Source organism: Triticum urartu, chromosome 1, assembly GCF_003073215.2.
Source record: "Triticum urartu cultivar G1812 chromosome 1, Tu2.1, whole genome shotgun sequence".
Classification (NCBI taxonomy): domain Eukaryota; kingdom Viridiplantae; phylum Streptophyta; class Magnoliopsida; order Poales; family Poaceae; genus Triticum; species Triticum urartu.
In genome coordinates this window covers 343,609,049-343,628,397 of record NC_053022.1, presented here as the reverse complement: position 1 = coordinate 343,628,397, position 19,349 = coordinate 343,609,049, and the positions used below count along the sequence as shown (strand labels likewise).

Sequence of the window (19,349 nt, the reverse complement as noted above, 5' to 3'; positions counted from 1 at the left end):
TACTCAACTAGCACGACTATGATATTATCACCTCCATATCTCAAAACAATTATCAAGCATCAAACTTATCTTAGTATTCAACCCACTAAAAAGAAAGTTTCACATATCTTGAATACCAAGTATATTAACATTAAGCAAATTACCATGCTATTAACGACTCTCAAAATAATCTAAGTGAAGCATGAGAGATCAAGTTTCTTTAAAACAAACCACCACCATGCTCTAAAAGATCTAAGTGAAGCTCTAGAGCAAAAATTATCACGCTCAAAAATATATAAGTGAAGCACATAGAGTAAACTATCAAGCTCAAAAGATATAAGTGAAGCACATAGAGTATTCTAACAAGTTTCAATTCATACATGGCTCTCTCAAAAGGTGTGTACAGAAAGGATGATTGTGGTATACTAACAAGCAAAGACACAAATAATACAAGACGCTCCAAGCAAAACACATATCATGTGGTGAATAAAAATATAGCTCCAAGTAAATTACCGATGGAAGTGGACAAAAGAGGGGATGCCTTCCGGGGCATCCCCAAGCTTTGAATTTTTGGTGTCCTTGGATTATCTTGGGGGTGCCATGGGCATCCCCAAGCTTAGGCTCTTGCCACTCCTTGTTCCATAATCCATCAAAAGAATTCACCCAAAACTTGAAAACTTCACAACACAAAACTCAATAGAAATCTCGTGAGCTCCGTTAGAGAAAGAAAACAAAAGACTACTTTAAGGTACTGTAGTGAACTTGTTCTTTATTTGTATTGGTGTTAAACCTACTGTATTCCAACTTCTCTATGGTTTATAAACTATTTTACTAGCCATAGATTCATCAAAATAAGCAAACAACACACGCAAAACAGAATCTGTCAAAAACAGAACAGTCTGTAGTAATCTGTTACTAACGCAAACTTCTGGAACCCAAAAAATTCTACCAAAATTAGACGACCTGGGAAACTTTCTTATTGATCAGCAGCAATTGGAATCACTATTTTATCACTTTCTGGTGATTTTTGACAATTCGGGCACTGAGCGCAAAGATTCTGGAAATTACAGCAAGATCAAATAACTATCTTCCAAGAAGATCTAATAGGTTTAACTTGGCACAAACACTAATTAAACATATAAAACCACATCTAAACAGAGGCTATATGAATTATTTATTACTAAACAGGAACAAAAAGCAAGGAACTAAAATAGAATTGGGTTGCCTCCCAACAAGCGCTATCGTTTAACGCCCCTAGCTAGGCATGATGATTTCAATGATGCTCACATAAAAGATAAGAATTGTAACATAAAGAGAGCATCATGAAGAATATGAATAGCACATTTAAGTCTAACCCACTTCCTATGCATAGGTATTTTGTGAGAAAACAACTTGTGGGGACAAGAATCAACTTGCATAGGAAGGTAAAACAAGCATAACTTCAAAATTTTAAGCACATAGAGAGGAAACTTGATATTATTGCAATTCCTACAAGCATATGTTCCTCCCTCATAATAATTTTCAGTAGCATCATGAATGAATTCAACAATATAACCAGCACCTAAAGCATTCTTTTCATGATCTACAAGCATAGAAAATTTATTACTCTCCACATAGGCAAAATTCTTCTCATTCGGAATAATGGGAGTATCATAGGAAAGTCGAATACTATAAATTGTTTCCATATTAAAAGAGTAATGTTCAGAGAAGGGGTAATCATAATCATGACAAGTTTTATAAATATAATCATCACTACTTTTTATAGCATAAGTTTAATCACAATAATCATCATAAGTAGCAACTTTGTTCTCATCATAATCACTTTGCATATCAAAACATGGAAGGCTAAAATTATCATCATTATTAAACATAGAATCCCCAAGCTACAGACATTATTTGAAGCAAATATATTCTCAAATATGTCATCCTCATCAAACATAGCTTCCCCAAGCTTGGGCCTTTTCGTATCATAAGCATAATCACTCTCATCATTAATAGCATGGATAGCACCAATAGTATAGCAATTATTATATTCTTCCAAGCATGTGCCAAAAAGATTTTCAAGATCATAAGAAGTATCATTATCTTCCCAATCATAATCATCACAACAAGCAATAGGCATAACGAGATCATCATCAAGTGTATCATCTTCATTTTCATGAGGCACAACAATAATAGGAGCAACTTTATTTGGGAGAGATACCTTTTTACCTCTCTTCCTTTTTCTTTTCTTCTTCTTTACCACATCGTGTGTGGGTTCAATCCTATTTTTGGAGCTCCTTATTAATGAGATTGGTTGAATAGGAGACTCCTCCTCGTTGCCTGATTCATCATAAGAGATAATAGGAGGATATTGGGAAGTCTCTTCCCTTTCATTAGTATTCTCTTCATCTTCTATTTGTTTCCTTTTCTTTATGTAGTTGGCAATATAAGGATTTTCAATGCAATTCACCGCACAATACATATAAATATTCTCTAGATCAAAATCAAGAACTCTATCAAGATTAAACTTTGGAATACCCTCAGTTATACGTTTCATTTCTTCATAACCCAAAATAAGGCTAAGCTCTTTATGATGCTCAAGGGTAATCAAATTATCACAATGTTTGGAGACGACTTGATCATGAAACAAATAGCATTGGAGCTTTAAATGACCATGTTCATTGCAAAGTTCACAAGGGGCACGAAAAATATTGAATCTTTCAGCACATTCATCTAGACTTTCTTGCAACAATTTAGTTTCTAAGTACTTATGCCTCTTACAATATCTATCTTCCCTATTCGGTGTGTACTTGCAAACCCAATCTACTCCACAAAAATTGACATGTTTACAGGAGGTATTTTCATCATAACTAGTGCAATCATCATTAGCATCATGGATATTCAAAGAATTCGTACTAACAACATTGCAATCATGCTCATCATTCAAAGATTTAGTGCCAAACATTTTGTAGATTTCTTCTTCTAGCACTTGAACACAATTATCCTTTCCATCATACTCACGAAAGATATTAAAAAGGTGAAGCGTATGAGACAAACTCAATTCCATTTTTTTGTAATTTTCTTTTATAAACTAAACTAGTGATAAAACAAGAAACTAAAAAGACTCGATTGAAAGATCTAAAGATATACCTTCAAGCACTCACCTCCCCGGCAACGGCGCCAGAAAAGAGCTTGATGTCTACTACACAACCTTCTTCTTGTAGACGTTGTTGGGCCTCCAAGTGCAGAGGTTTGTAGGACAGTAGCAAATTTCCCTCAAGTGGATGACCTAAGGTTTATCAATTCGTAGGACGCGTAGGATGAAGATGGTCTCTCTCAAGCAACCCTGCAACCAAATAACAAAGAGTCTCTTGTGTCCCCAACACACCTAATACAATGGTAAATTGTATAGGTGCACTAGTTCGGCGAAGAGATGGTGATACAAGTGCAATATGGATGGTAGATAAAGGTATTTGTAATCTGAAAATATAAAAACAGCAAGGTAACTAATGGATAAAAGTGAGCATAAACGGTATTGCAATGATAGGAAATAAGGCCTAGGATTCATACTTTCACTAGTGTAAGTCCTCTCAACAATACTAACATAATTGGATCATAAAATTATCCCTCAACATGCAATAAGAGTCACTCCAAAGTCACTAATAGCGGAGAACGAACGAAGAGATTATGGTAGGGTACGAAACCACCTCAAAGTTATTCTTTCCAATCAATCCGTTGGGCTATTCCTATAAGTGTCACAAACAGCCCTAGAGTTCGTACTAGAATAACACCTTAAGATACAAATCAACCAAAACCCTAATGTCACCTAGATACTTCAATGTCACCTCAAGTATCCGTGGGCATGATTATACGATATGCATCACACAATCTCAATTCATCTATTCAACCAACACAAAGAACCTCAAAGAGTGCCCCAAAGTTCTACCGGAGAATCGCGAAGAGAACGTGTGCCAACCCCTATGCATAGGTTCATGGGCGGAACCCGCAAGTTGATCACCAAAACATACATCAAGTGAATCACGTGATATCCCATTGTCACCATAGATATCCACGGCAAGACATACATCAAGTGTTCTCAAATCTTTAAAGACTCAATCCGATAAGATTACTTCAAAGGGGAAACTCGATTCATTACAAGAGAGTAGAGGGGAGAAAACATCATAGGATCCAACTATAATAGCAAAGATCGCGATACATCAAGATCATATCACCTCAAGAACACGAGAGAGAGAGAGAGAGAGAGAGATCAAACACATAGCTACTGGTACATACCCTCAGCCCCGAGGGAGAACTACTCCCTCCTCATCATGGAGAGCACCGGGATGATGAAGAAGGCCACCGGAGAGGGATTGCCCCTCCGGCAGGGTGCCCAAACGGGTCTAGATTAGTTTTCGATGGCTACGGAGGCTTCTGGTGGCGGAACTCCCGATCTATTGTGCTCCCGGATGTTTTTAGGGTATATGGAGATATATAGGTGGAAGAAGTACGTCAGGGGGGGCACGAGGGGCCCACGAGGCAGGGGGCGCGCCCAGGGGGGGCGCCCTCCACCCTCGTGACCTCCCCGGAAACTTCTTGGAGTAGGGTCCAAGTCTCCTGGATCACGTTCGGTGAGAAGATCACGTTCCCGAAGGTTTCATTCCGTTTGGACTTCGTTTGATATTCTGTTTCCTCGAAATACTGAAATAGGCAAAAACCAGCAATTCTGGGCTGGGCCTCCGGTTAATAGGTTAGTCCCAAAAATAATATAAAAGTGGAAAATAAAGCCCAATATAGTCCAAAATAGTAGATAAAGTAGCATGGAGCAATCAAAAATTATAGATACGTTGGAGACGTATCACTCCCAAGGACACAGATTTGATTTTTCAACCAATTTATATGCATTGGAGCATGTGCATGTAGTTCAAATTTGAATTATGCATATAAATGCATTGAAAACTCAGTTAATGCATAAAAACGTCCAAACGTACCCTGAAAAATCACAAAAATTCACACAACACTCCTGTTGTTCTATGTTGACACGAGAAAAAAATTGAAAGCAATAAGAGGCAATGGATATCGTTTCATCCCCAAAGGTGGGACGTTCCCTACCGAAAACCATCATGCTTGTTGTGAGAAGCTCCGGTTTGTGAGAAGCATATACCCAAACCTACCCCAAATGGGACAAAACTTTTACCACGGCATGTTGATGCCACTCCATGATAGCATGCCAAGTTTCATGAATTAGAGACGGGTTTTGGATTTACTAGAATTTAAAAACCAGGCATCTCAACGTTTTGTCGGCAATCAACAGTGCCCTGGTGCTTGAAATTCGTTCCCATTTCTTGCATGGGACCTAAGCATGCACCCAAGGACACAGATTTTATTTTTCAACCAATTTATATGCACTGGAGCATGTGCATGTAGTTCAAATTTGAATTATGCACATAAATGCATTGAAAACTCAGTTAATGCATAAAAATGTCCAAATGAACCCCGAAAAATCACAAAAATTCACACAACACTCCTGTTGTTCTATGTTGACACGAGAAATTTTTTTAAAGCAGTAAGAGGCAATGGACATCGTTTCGTCCCCAAAGGTGGGACGTTCCCTACAGAAAACCATCATGCTTGTTGTGAGAAGCTCCTGTTTGTGAGAAGCATATACCCAAACCTGCCCCAAATGGGACAAAAATTACCACGGCATGTTGATGCCGCTCCATGATAGCATGCCAAGTTTCATGAATTTTAGACGGGTTTTGGATTTACTAGAATTTAAAAACCAGACATCTCAATGTTTTATCGGCAATCAACGGTGCCCTGGTGTTTGAAATTCATTCATATTTCTTGCATGGGACCTAAGTATGCACCCAATGACATATATTTGATTTTTCAACCAATTTATATGCACTCGAGAATGTGCATGTAGTTCAAATTTGAATTATGCACCTGAAATGGCTAGAAAACCAATTTAATGTATAAAATGTTTAACGACCCTGAATAATTCCAATTCTTTTACGACACACATATTGTTGCATGTTCACTCCAGATAAAAGGTCTAGCAATTCAAACACCATCCATTGCCGCTGTGACCCCATTATGTAATTCAATCAAGATGAAAAATCAAGTAGATCGCACATAGTTTATTATCAGCAACCGTGTGAGATGTAGCACAAAATATCCTGGAGCACCGTTGGTGTATAGTATGCCTATGGCTTACGTGAGAAGGTGCGTCGGCTACAGTCCACAGCCGGCATCTCAAGCACACTAGCTCGCTCCCCAAATATCATTTCACTGTTCAATCGTCGTCAGTGAAAGATGGGCACGTGGACCCATGTTGTGAGGGCAACTTCGGTAGCCCACTCTGGCGAGAGCGCGGCCACAGCCGCCATCCACGTGTTAACAAGGTGCATGAGCGCGGCCGCAATTTGCGACCGGGCGGCAAAGGCAGCCTAAATAGCCGTTGTTGCTTCTCAGATGGCGGCAGCAACATCTGCCTCGGGGATAGCAACTGGCGAGAGTGGCACACCAGCTGTCCGTTCCGCAGCGGCGACCTTAGCCCTGATGGAGGCCGCCCATGCCCAACTCCTGGCGGTCACCGCACAAATCGAACGAAGCTTCTCCGACAACGGTCGGCAACCCACGGCCGAAGAGATGGCAATCACCGAGAGCGTCCGAGCAGCCGCCCATTCCTCCGCCGCATACCTTACGACAACGGAGCCCGTCCAAGCCCAGATCGTGTTCTCCCACGCCCAGCTCGTGGCGGCCTTTTCCAAAGAGATGGTGGACACGGATGGCGAGATGCTTGCCGAGTATGGTGCGATGGATGCCATGGAGCCCCTTCCCTAGGAGACCGCCGGGTGCGAGATGGACATGGAGGCGGCGGCGGAGATCGACAAGCACTAGCCGTAGTAGTACTCTTTGTTTTGTTTAATTAAGATCGCCGGTCTTTAATTTGTTACAGTAATGTTTAGGTCAGCTAGCTCTATTTAATTGCTGAACTTGCTCGATTAAGAAGTGTAGGTGTGATGTACTCTCCTTTGTGTACCCAAATTATGTAGTGACGTGGACGACCACTGTAACCATGGAAATTTGAACCAAAACTTTTGACGTTCAAACTCATCACACACGGGTGAAGCTATCTGAATCGTTTGTGATGTCCACATATCATACATAGTTCTGAATAAGGGACCGTGTCTAATGACACTTTGCGCGCCAGTTTTTTGACTGAAGCGATTCCAAGTTTTCGGCTTTCGCGGAAATATCTACCTCCCCTCCCCCTCCCCCTTACCAAAAGCCACATTTACCCTCTTTCCTCCTTCCTTTCCAAGTTGAAATCTTCACTCCTTGCTTGCAGCGCCGCCTCCTCATCGGCAACCCTCCTTCACGCTGCTCGGCCTCATCTATCCAGGCAGGTAATCCACACCCGACACCCATCCTCCTCCTCCTTCCACATCCCACATGCCCCGACCGCTGGCGCGAGTGTGACACCTTCCACCCAAATCACCGACCCCTCCACCAAATAAGTGCTGGCCTAAGCCATGGTGCACGTAGTATAGCCAGGATCTCAAGGAGTATTTGGCAGTGGAGAAGCAAATCGCGGCCACACGCGCGGATGGGGTCGAGATGGCTGCCATTCGTGCTGACCCCCGGATCTTGGAGGAGCACCTTGACATTTGCTAGCTACACCTGTTAAGCATGCTCGGTTTACCCATTGCGTGTGCTGCTCCTGCCTTTCCTTCACAAATTCTAGTGAATTGTGCTATCTAATTTTACCATGCAATCTGGTGCTCTAGTGTATATGTTCTATATGTCATGCAGTGTGGTGCTCACTTATTAACTGTTTTGTTAATTAGTTGTCGTCTTCAGTTAACTGTTTGGTTCAATTCTGCAAATGTGATGTTCAATTCTTCAGGCTGCAATTTTGTATTGTCTTCCATGTGAGAAATAAATCGAATTTATCTTTACAAAATACATGAGAAAGGAATACAATTGCTATATTTCCAAGTTGTCAAGCATGCTTGGTTTGGTTATACATTGTGCAATGTGGTGCTCAGTTAACGTTTGGTTCATTTGTGTAGTGGTGTTTAGTTAACTGTTTGGTTTAATTCTGCAATGCGATGTTCAATAGTTGTGGGTGCATTCTGTTATTGTATACCATGTGAGGAATAAATTGAATTTGGCTGTAGTAAATACATGAGAAACAAATACAATTTCTATAATTGGATGTAGTTAACTGTTTGGTTAACTGTCTGATCTTCTATTAGGAGTATGTTATATTGTGCAATGTGGTGCTCTGTTTGGTTTAATTCTGCAATGCGATGTTCAATAGTTGTGGGTGCATTCTGTTATTGTATACCATGTGAGGAATAAATTGAATTTGGCTGTAGTAAATACATGAGAAACAAATACAATTGCTATAATTGGATGTAGTTAACTGTTTGGTTAACTGTCTGATCTTCTATTAGGAGTATGTTATATTATGCAATGTGGTGGTCAATTAATGTTTGGTTCATTTGTTGTGGTGTTTAGTTAACTGCTTGGTATAATTCTGCAATGCGATGTCCAATTGTCGTGGGTAGAATTTTGTATTGTTGTGCATGTGAGGAATAAATCAAATTTGGCTGCACTTAATACATGAGAAACATATACAAGTGATATATTTCCTAGTTCATAATCATGCTTGGTTTGGGTAAATGCGTTTTCCATGTGGCTTGAATTAATCTGATGAATATGCAATGTGCTTATTTTTCATCAACATATTTTACTGATAGCATGCGAACCCTTACTTAACCTGATGACTAACTACCTTATATGTATTGCAGGGAAACAATGGGAAGCAGTGAGGTTTACAATCGAGGTTAGCACGTGCATGGTCCGTTTTCTAATAGCACATTATTGTGCAATTGCAGGAACCATTCTAATATTTTGGTTTTTAACAATTTGGTCTTGCACATGTACGTCCTACTATCAAAGGTTTTGACCCACGGTTCGACCCTTTTTGCATATGGGGAAATGAGTTGTCCATGAATATCAATCAAATCAAGAAACTCAGAAAGATTGTTAGGATAAAGAAATTAGCGACAAAAAACAACAAGATCTTTGTCTGCACAATGAAGAAGACATCAGTTCACTACAAGATGGTACTAACTATTACACCTTGCCTTTTTTATTCCTTTGCCCCATTTCCAATATAGAGAAGATATTTATGCACATCCTTATTTTTAGGCCTTTCCAAAGCAGTTCACTGATGATTACCTCTCAAACCACCTCTGTCGGATTTCGGGTTCCGGCAAAACCCTTGAGGTTCAAACACTGGGGTGCGTACGAAGATCTCTCCTCCCTCTAACTCACGCCTTCACCGTGATCTCAAGGCTTAGCGCGTCGAACTCGCAGACCAAAGGGACACAAGATTTATACTGGTTCGGGCCACCGATGTGGTGTAATACCATACTCCAGTGTGGTGTGGTGGATTGCCTCTTGGGCTGGGGATGAACAGTTACAAGGAAAGAACAGCCTCTTGAGGAGAGGTGCTCTTGTGCTTGGTGAGTTTGTGTGGTTGCTTTGGTGGAATGGATCCGGTCCAAGATGGGCTGCCCCCTACGATGGTGGCTAGTCCTATATAGAGAGGCCCGGGTCCTCTTCCCAAATATTAGGCGGGAAGAGATCCCACAACGGCCAATTTGAAGGGGGCAGCTAGTACAAGCTATCCTGACAAAAGATGGTCTCCGCCTGCCAAAGGCTCTGGTGATGACGTCATCTTGGGCTCCACTGTGACCTCCGTCCTGCCGTCCTACTGGTCTTGGTCTCGTTGCACCGATATGGAAACATTTGCTTGACGCCTCGGGACTCCGCTCCTGCGCTTGCCTCTTTAGCACCAAAAAGGAAATGAAGACCCGGCGCGTGCTGGCGCCCGCCTTGCCCTGGTCGTCATGGCTTGCATCATAGGAACCTCCCGAGGCGCCCCTTGCCTTGATCTCTCCGTCCCTCGCGAGCCAGCCTAGTGAGGCCGCCCCCGAGGAGGTCTTGCGTCGTCCGCCTCACGAGGGTCTTGAGTGTTTGCTGGTGAAGATGGGCCATACAGGGCCGCTGGTGGAGCCACGCCGTGGGCCGCAGGCAGGCAAGTCTGGGGAACCCCATTCTCAGGATGCCGACAGTAGCCCCCGGTCCCAAGGTGCGCTCGGACTTGGCTTCGAGGCGAAGCCAAGAGGCAAGTGTGGAGCGCCGCGGGCCCCAACAGCCTGCGGCATCGCTTGACGCGTGGTGATTGATTGGACGTGGGTGTCTCCGTGTCCCCATGCTGCCTCGGCAGCTGCCCGACTTGACGAGTCCCTGCTGCATGCAGAGAAAAGGTCATTATTACCTTAGATCGTGGAGGCCAACGGTTGCCCTCCTCTTGACTATAAAGGGGAAGGGGGACCGGAGCCCCCGCCACCCATCTCTTCCTTCACTCCTCCTGCTTCTTCCTCTTCCTTGCTTCCTTGCTAGAAGCGATACTCATGGCACCCGCGAAGAGGTTCTCGGCCGCAGAGAAGGGGAAGGACCGCCAGGAGGGGCCGGCGAAGAGGTTCTCAGTCACAGAAAAGGGGAAGGCCCGCCAGGAGGGGCCCGACTCGCCGCCACCCAAGAGGGGGCGTGGTCGCCCGCGCAAGCACGCCGTGACCCCCACAGTGGACCCTCGCGGCAGCGGCTGCGCCTTGATGACCCACAAGTATAGGGGGTCTATCGTAGTCCTTTCGATAAGTAAGAGTGTCGAACCCAACGAGGAGCAGAAGGGAATGATAAGCGGTTTTCAGCAAGGTATTCTCTGCAAGCACTGAAATTATCTGTAACATATAGTTTTGTGATAAGATAATTTGTAACGAATAGCAAGTAATAAAAGTAAATAAGGTGCAGCAAGATGGCCCAATCCTTTTTGTAGCAAAGGTAAAGCCTGGACAAACTCTTATATGAAGGAAAGCGCTCCCGAGGACACATGGGAATTATCGTCAAGCTAGTTTTCATCACGATCATATGATTCACGTTCGGTACTTTGATAATTTGATATGTGAGTGGACTGGTGCTTGGGTACTATCCTTACTTGGACAAGCATCCCACTTATGATTAGCCCCTATTGCAAGCATCCGCAACTACAACAGAAGTATTAAGGTAAACCTAACCATAGCATGAAACATATGGATCCAAATCAGCCCCTTACGAAGCAACGCATAAACTAGGGTTTAAGCTTCTCTTACTCTAGCAACCCATCGTATACGTATTACTTCCCAATGCCTCCCCCTAGGCCCAAACAATGGTGAAGTTTCATGTAGTCGACATTCAGATGACACCACTAGAGGGATGACAACATACATGTCATCAAAATATCGAACGAATACCAAATTCACATGACTACTAATAGCAAGACTTCTCCCATGTCCTCAGGAACAAACGTAACTACTCACAAAGCATATTAATGTTCATAATCATAGGGGTATTAATATGCATAATGGATCTAAACATATGATCTTCCACCAAGTAAACCAACTAGCATCAACTACAAGGAGTAATCAACACTACTAGCAACCCACAGGTACCAATCTGAGGTTCGGATACAAAGATTGGATACAAGAGATGAACTAGGGTTTGAGATGAGATGGTGCTGGTGAAGATGTTGATGGAGATTGCCCCCCTCCCGATGATAGGATCGTTGGTGATGACAATGGTGATGATTTCCCCCTCCCGGAGGGAAGTTTCCCCGGCAGAACAGCTCCGCCAGAGCCCTAGATTGGTTCCGCCAAGGTTCCGCCTCGTGGCGGCAGAGTTTCGTCCCGTGAGCTAGCTTATGATTTTTCCTCGGATGAAAGACTCCATATAGCCAAAGATGGGCATCGGAGAGCCACCAAGGAGCCCACGAGGCAGGGGGCACGCCCAGGGGGGTAGGGCGCACCCCCACCCTCGTGGCTGGTGGGTGGCCCCCTCTGGTGCTTTCTTCGCTCAGTATTTTTTATATATTCTGAAAATAACTTCCATGAAGTTTCAGGACTTTTAGAGCTGTGCAAAATAGGTCTCTAATATTTGCTCCTTTTCCAGCCCAAAATTCCAGCTGCCGGCATTCCCCCTCTTCATGTAAACCTTGTAAAATAAGAGAGAATAGGCATAAGTATTGTGACATAAAGTGTAATAACAGCCCATAATGCAATAAATATCGATATAAAAGTATGATGCAAAATGGACGTGTCAACTCCCCCAAGCTTAGACCTCGCTTGTGCTCAAGCGAAAGCCGAAATCGAAAAATATGCCAACATATTTGGAGATAGAGGTGTCGATAAAAATAAAATACAAACATGAGGGCATCATGATCATTCTTAGAATATATATATATATATATATACATCTGGGCTATTCTGTTACGCGTAACAGAATATTATTCTGTTACCCTACTTGAACTGATGAATTCAAGCGATTGAACTGATGAAATTCGAGCGGTTGAACTGATGCTTTCTGTTGCTGTTAATAATCGTCTTCTTTAGTTCAAATTTTTTTGCAACTTCTTTTTGTCGAAACGGGGCGTGTAATATATCATTGCAAAGCTCTTGACATCCACATTACAATCTTATAATTTGTTTTTGCAAAAACATTATGATTTAAGAGCAGTTTTGAAAAAACATTTTTTTCAAAACCGAAAACGCGAATCATATTTTGGACTTAATTTTCAAACGATTTGTCGGAATTAAGCAAATGAGATGGCTTTGGAAAGCTTGTGAAAATCCACATCTTCCATATATCTACTATTTTTTCAAATTCTATATGATTTAAAAGTGATTTCAAAAACAATGAAATTTTGGGCAAAATATTTTTTCGCTGTTTTTTGCAAACAGTTTGTCGGATTGATGCAAATGATACGGCGTTGGAAAGCTATGGAAAATGTGCAACTTTTGTGTATAGAAAGCTTTTCCTAATTCCTGACGGTTTAAATACGAATTCAAATACGGTTAAAATTGGTTTTGAACGCGATTTTTTTAAGAAGTTTGTCGAAATGGGGCTATACCGTTGGATAGCTATCGAAAATGCGGAACTTATTCATGTTAAACGTTTTCTCTACTTCGCAACCGTTTAAGAGTAATTTTGAATACGGCATGACGGATCTTGCTATTTGTACTGAGCTATTTTCTGTAGAGTAAGTTTGAATGGTTCCGAAAAGGGTACTTGTAGTGATGCTTGCATGGGTTTGTACTAAGCGTGTTTTCACTAACTAGACTTTGCTCTATTTTTTGAGTAATATTTTTCTCGTAAGTTTTCAACGGTTTACTGTATTCTAGCCCCGAACTTGCATGGTTTGTATTGTTGAATTGAATGTTATTGTATTGTAGCCCCTATACTTGCATGGTTTATATCGTTGAATTGAATGATATTTTTTCAAAAACAAAATGTTTTTTATTGTTTTTTTAACTAACATTTTTTTCAACGATGTTGTGAACTTCTCTCATTTCACGACTTGAACTTTTACCATTTGAATTTCCTCATAACCAAATTTGTTGGAAAAATTATTGCCCCTATGTACCTTGAAATTTTTAACTATTTAAAAATAGAGCATGTAATATACCGCTGGAAGGATGGTGAATAGAAGAAACTTTTTCATGTTGAACATTTTTCTAAATTTATTGTGGTTTAGGAGCAGTTTTGACTATGCCAAAAACATCATTTTTTTTGTTTTTTTGATCTCATAAAATGAAACAGTGGACTTATATGACCAGATTTTTTGTACCGTCTCTGGTTTAGAACGTGGACTTATAGAAGTCAACTGTTTTGTGTATTAGTTTCAAATTTAGTTTCTCGTCCAAACTAATGATTATCATTAGCTCTAAACTTGAATGGCTTATCTAATTAAACTGATTGAATTTAAACAACATGACTCAGCACCCAGCAGGATGAGGACACCATTAGTCCGTAGCTATAAAACAAATCCCTATTCTTTTCTATGAACCAATGATAGAATACATGTTGGACTGCTGCATCTACTTTATCCCCAGGCATAAACCAGTGCATCATTTGCTCAATTCCTAGGCACCAACAGGGCGTTTTTCTATTGTTTCATCAATAAATAAAAGGGCATTAGCAAGGCACAACCGACTGAGCTACAGATGGAATAATACAGGAGATGGGAAGTGACAACAAGTGGACACTATAGTGCATGTGTTCTTGTGATCTGCAGCTCTATACAATCTTCATATACATAAGCCCGGATGCATGGTAACCATTTCGTTCGAAACGTAGGAGTTCCGCAGCAAACAGTTCAATTGCCGCAAGAGTCCAGGGGAAAAATTGAGCATTCTACACGGAGTCTAGCATGTGTTGATCATGGCATGTGTGCATCTCCATCTGTCTCAGTGCTGTAGCTCCCTCTTGTTTCCGGTCGAGAAAGAAGAATGAGGTTACCAATGGCGGTTTCAAGGGAATTAATTATCATGCATTTCATCGACACGGGCAACTCGCTGGATCCGTAGCTCTGCATGAGCTTGTCGAGACGCCGTGACTCCAGCAGCAAAGGCCCTGAGTAGTCCACCCCTACATCTTCCTCTTCTACTTTTGAAACCAGAAAAAAAAGAAACAACTCATCAAGAATGAGAGAAAAGAAAGTCAAAAGAACTTGAGCATCCTACAACTACTTCTGCAATGTATACTAATCCCTTTTGCTCAGTGCTTGAAATGTCCTACAATAATTAAGAAATAGAAAGGAAAGTGGTGAGAGCTTTCGACTGAACTTTCGATGCTTTTTCTTTTGAACTTATATGAGCTTACTAGTTCTTTGTTTATAAAAAACTACAAATACAATGTTCCTAATCTGCAACAAAACATTTTTTTCTGGGCAAGTGAAAACAATGAGACACCGAACCCTCTCACTAACACACACAGAACTGATGGTAGAATACATAGTGAGTTGCTAATAATATTTTGATTTTCTCCTATAGGAAACATGTTCTTTTCTTCTTATGATATATAAAAATGAACTATTTCTCCACATCAAACTATTACCACGTTTCTGTATGAACTGAGAGAAAGAATACATAGTGAAAGAACAGTTAGCAGTACTAGTCTTGAGAAAAGAAGAGTTCGAATGTCGAGCGAGGAGTTTCTGTGTTAGGTTTGAATGATGACCTACCTGTAAGTAAACCAAGGATCCCATACTGCTTTATTTTGTGCATCATAATTGGGAGAAGTTCAAAAAGAAACTTCTAAAAAGTTTGTACTGCTTTTGCTATAACAACTATAGTCATCTTTGCCAACTATGTATATTACATGGCTAAAATAAGATTTTTGAATTGAACAAAAATAGTAAATTGTAATGAACACCTAAAGAGCAAGTTCTTTTCACATCTTCCTAACTACTTAATTAGCAGAACATATGTACGCATTTTAATAGCCGAAGCAAAGTGAGAGAGAGAGATTTGCTGTGAGAGTGAGAGAGTGTCGTTGATGCATGGAGAGGACTACCATCAGCGCTCAACTTGGACGGCTGCCAGCAACCATGGTGGACATGCCAGTGGTGGTGCGGCATGGCCAGAGCAGGCCGCTGGCTGTGCGGATACTGATATTCCGACACATCATGTTAGCGCACCAGGGAAATAACAAGTTTTCCATAAAAATGTTATCCATACTAGGTAAAACCAAACCTACAGGACAATACCTTTTTCTTCAGCTAGCTACTACATGCTACTGCTCCTCCAGCAATGTAGCATCCCTGTATCCTCCTTGCGCCGGCAACCATTCGGAGCATGCGCTGCTACCGCTCGACACGTTGAACCACCTGTAGGAATCAAAGTGAACTGAAGGGATTCAAACACATCAATGGACACATGTCCTACACAATAATTTTCACCTGTACTGCCCATAACAACAAACTAACATAAAAACAATTTATGAAGGAAACCATTCTTGAAATCGGGTTGAGCTTAAACTATTCAGTTTTTTGAACTCCTGCAGCAATTATACTTGAACTTGCGCGACACATTTTTTGAAAGCATCTAATGTTCAGGATACGCTATATGGAAAGAGGAATGGGGAACACACCAGGACACATAGGCAAGCTTGAACTTGTAGCATCATTCCTTATATTTTTCTAATTGGAGAATAACATGCGGCCTTATAGCATTTGATCACTTGAACTTGTAGCAACAGAAATAAGAAATATATATGGCCTCCGACCCGTGGAAATTATAAGAAATTTGTAAATACTAGTACTGCAAACCAACATTTATAAATACTAGTGAACTTGAACTTATGCTATCTCGACATGTGAACTGATTGTGTTACAAGCACACGCACGAAAATCAAACGAAACTGATATCAGTACATGTCAAAAAGATAATCAAGTTCATGTATATTAATTATGAGAAGTTCAAAAAGAAACTTTTTAAAAGTTTGTACTAAAAAGGTGCATACTGCATAACATCCGGTGAGGAGGACCATACTATTGAGGACACACACACATTCACAGAATGAGGAGGCTCCCATTAGGAACATTCAGAGGCATGCATCTGCAAGTTGTTGCATTGCTAGTACCCATGTCATGGCAAAACAGATATGCCACCTCTGTTGCATCATGCATCTTTGTACAGAAGCTTGTTTTTCAAGAAATTTAAGATAGTGTAAATATTATGTACTCTCTCTGTAAACTAATGTAAGAGCGTTTAGATCACTATTTTAGTATTCTAAACGCTCTTATATTAGATTATAGAGGGAGTACAACATGGGCATTCAGTAAGTCCGAACTGATCTTTTTTGGCACTTTTTGCACCGAGGTAATAGAAGTGAACCTGTGATGAAGAATAGAAAACAAAAAGAATTTTTTTGGAGGTGGAATAAGACGTCGGTGATCGGGTGGACCGGCTACACCTCCTCCCCTGGACTGATTGCTCCGGCGAAGTGGAGCTGATGGAGGCGGAGATGACGAGCGGCGCGATTTGGCCACTGCAGGGAATCCCAGTGACTACCAATTCATCCTTGTTGTTCCAGGATGACATCCAGAGCACTGCGACGGGGGTGGAGGAGCCACGTCGCCGGAGGGAATGGCGACTAGAGCAAATAAGTTTATAATCTTATACAGCAAGTTTACAATTCTTTTTTTGCTCTAGATTTTCTGAAGTGGTTAGGTATCACACGTCATATGCATTATCTCAAACATTTGGTAAGCACCACAACTAGAGAAACTATATATATATATATGTGTGCCAAGGGACTGAACAAAGCACGGCTATTCATTCAAAAGCAGATAATGATCAACACGCAAGAAGGGGAACATGCCAGCACAAAGTAAAACCAACATGTGTTTGCAGCTACCTGATGTCCAAAGCTCATTTTGACTACGGATGTCAATCATGCTCTTCTTTTTCCCTTGCTACTTGTTGCCTCTGCAGCAAAATTGTAGTAGCAAAGCACCTTAAATTAATTGACAAAAGAGGCATCTCTATTCACAAAAGAGGGAGTATGTCCAATCTGTTGACATTGTTTAACATGGCAGTCTGCAAATTCTATTGTGCATCGACAAATCTTATCATACTGTAATTGGACTTATGACATGTTTGGAAGGGCAATGCCAGTCAACATCTTATAGCCCTCTATTTTGGTAAAAATAAATAAATCAAGGCTTCAGTATGGACAACTAAATTATTAGGAATGTTCAGTCAACATGTTTTTGTTTTGAATTTTTTTCCTAAACTTATTAAGTTTCTATGTATGAACGTACAAACTTTCTAAGCATGAACTTTTTGCTAGGGTTTGTTTTTTCGTATTACAAATTGTTTTCTGCATTACAATAAACAACTTTAAAAGATAGCAAAATGGCACATGGATTCAAAATGAACTCAAACTGAAACAATTTAGTAGTAACATTCCTGGAGACATTTGCAAATTATGAAATGAACCTTCTGGGTGTTCGAAGTTTTGAAATGGACCTCTTTTTGAAGCCGAGAGAAACAAAATCCCATGGGGTTGATAGGGGCGTTAACGCACGGGTCATCGGGGCAGCCTTGGACGGGGACTGGTGGTGGTGAACGGCTTTAGGTGGCAGAGGTGAATGACCTCAGGTGGCGGAGTTGAACGTCCTGCGCGCTGAGGCCCCAGAGGGCGACGCCGAAACATGGGCCACACATGGCGCACTGCCGGGAGGAGTGGTCGCGTCGCTGGTAGGAGGCGGGGAGGCGACCGCGTCCTTGGGAGGAGGCGCGTCGCGCGTGGCGACGGTGGAGGTGTCGGGGGTGACCCCCGACGACGGCTGGTGGAAGCAGGGAGGCCACGGCGGCAGGTGAAGCTAGGGGGACGACGGCGGCAGGTGGAAGCCAGGGGATCCGACGGCGGCAGATTGAAGCCAGGGGGCGGCGGTCAGTCTCGCAGCGCCGCGCTGGAAGGGGGAAGCCTGCGGTGGCGCGCTGGAACGGGGAGGCCCATGGAGGCGTGCTGGAACGGGGGAGGCCGGCCGCGGTGAGCTGGAACGGGGGAGGCCGTCAGCGCGCTGGAACGAGGGAGGCCGGTCGCGGCGCGCTGGAACGGGGGAGGCCGGCGGCACGCTGGAACGAGGGAGGCCGGCCGTGGCGCGAGGGGTGGTGGCGCACGGCGGCAGGGGAAGGGGTGGCGACAGTGGCGAGATGGGATCGGGAAGTGGGTGGTTCGGGGGAGGCAGGATGGAGTTTTTTTTCTTTTCTATCGGGCCGGTTCGAGCTGGTGGACTGGATTCGGCAACCTGTAGTTGTGTCGCGCTCGCGTATATAGTTTCGTAAGTTTTGTCTTATTTCCGACGCAAAAAGAGACCGTAAGAAAATATATAATCGTCGTAAAAATATTTTATATTATGTCAAATTACAAACGTAAAAACATAGTCTAAAATACACATAAACTGTAAATTTTCTTATTTTATGACCTATATTTTTATTTTCTTATGTCAAATTTTACGTAGTGAATCAATAGAAATGTAACTATTTGAATTTCAAACGTAATTTAATTATAAAATGATCGTAAGATTATCTCGGATGAAGAAAACTTATTCTACACCCTGAGTGATGAATAGTAACATTATATATATATATATATATATATTGTCATATGATCTCTTATGCTAAAGTAACAATTCAATCACAATTTCAAGTATGAATCATAAACTTTGTTGAAAAGTAACAAACTCTAATCTCAGTCATTGAGGCAATTGCAATTTATTATAACATAGGAAAGAGTCAATATAAGAGCTTTTCAGCAAGTCCACATACTCAACTATCATTTAGTCTTTCATAATTGCTAACACTCACGCAATATTTATGGGTATGGAGTTTTAATCGGACATAGAGAAAGATATGGGCTTATAGTTTTGCCTCCCAACGTTTTACCTCAAGGATAATGTTAACAATAATAGCTCATGCAGACTC

General features: G+C 41.7%; 1 long non-coding RNA gene across 4 annotated transcripts; it reads right to left on the bottom strand.

Moving 5' to 3' along the window:
• Positions 1 to 13,994: 13,994 nt before the first annotated feature.
• Positions 13,995 to 18,672, bottom strand: LOC125511063. 4 transcript variants are annotated; one of them, XR_007284893.1, is made up of 5 exons: positions 17,889 to 18,672; positions 17,275 to 17,345; positions 15,623 to 15,742; positions 15,430 to 15,523; positions 13,995 to 14,517 (listed from the first exon to the last, which is right to left on the bottom strand). It is a non-coding gene; the product is annotated as an uncharacterized LOC125511063 (long non-coding RNA). The 4 variants fall into 4 exon arrangements; XR_007284891.1 differs by lacking the exon at positions 15,430 to 15,523 and having other exon boundaries at positions 13,995 to 14,520; positions 17,889 to 18,671; XR_007284885.1 differs by lacking the exon at positions 15,430 to 15,523 and having other exon boundaries at positions 17,889 to 18,671.
• Between the last annotated feature and the right edge of the window lie 677 nt (positions 18,673 to 19,349).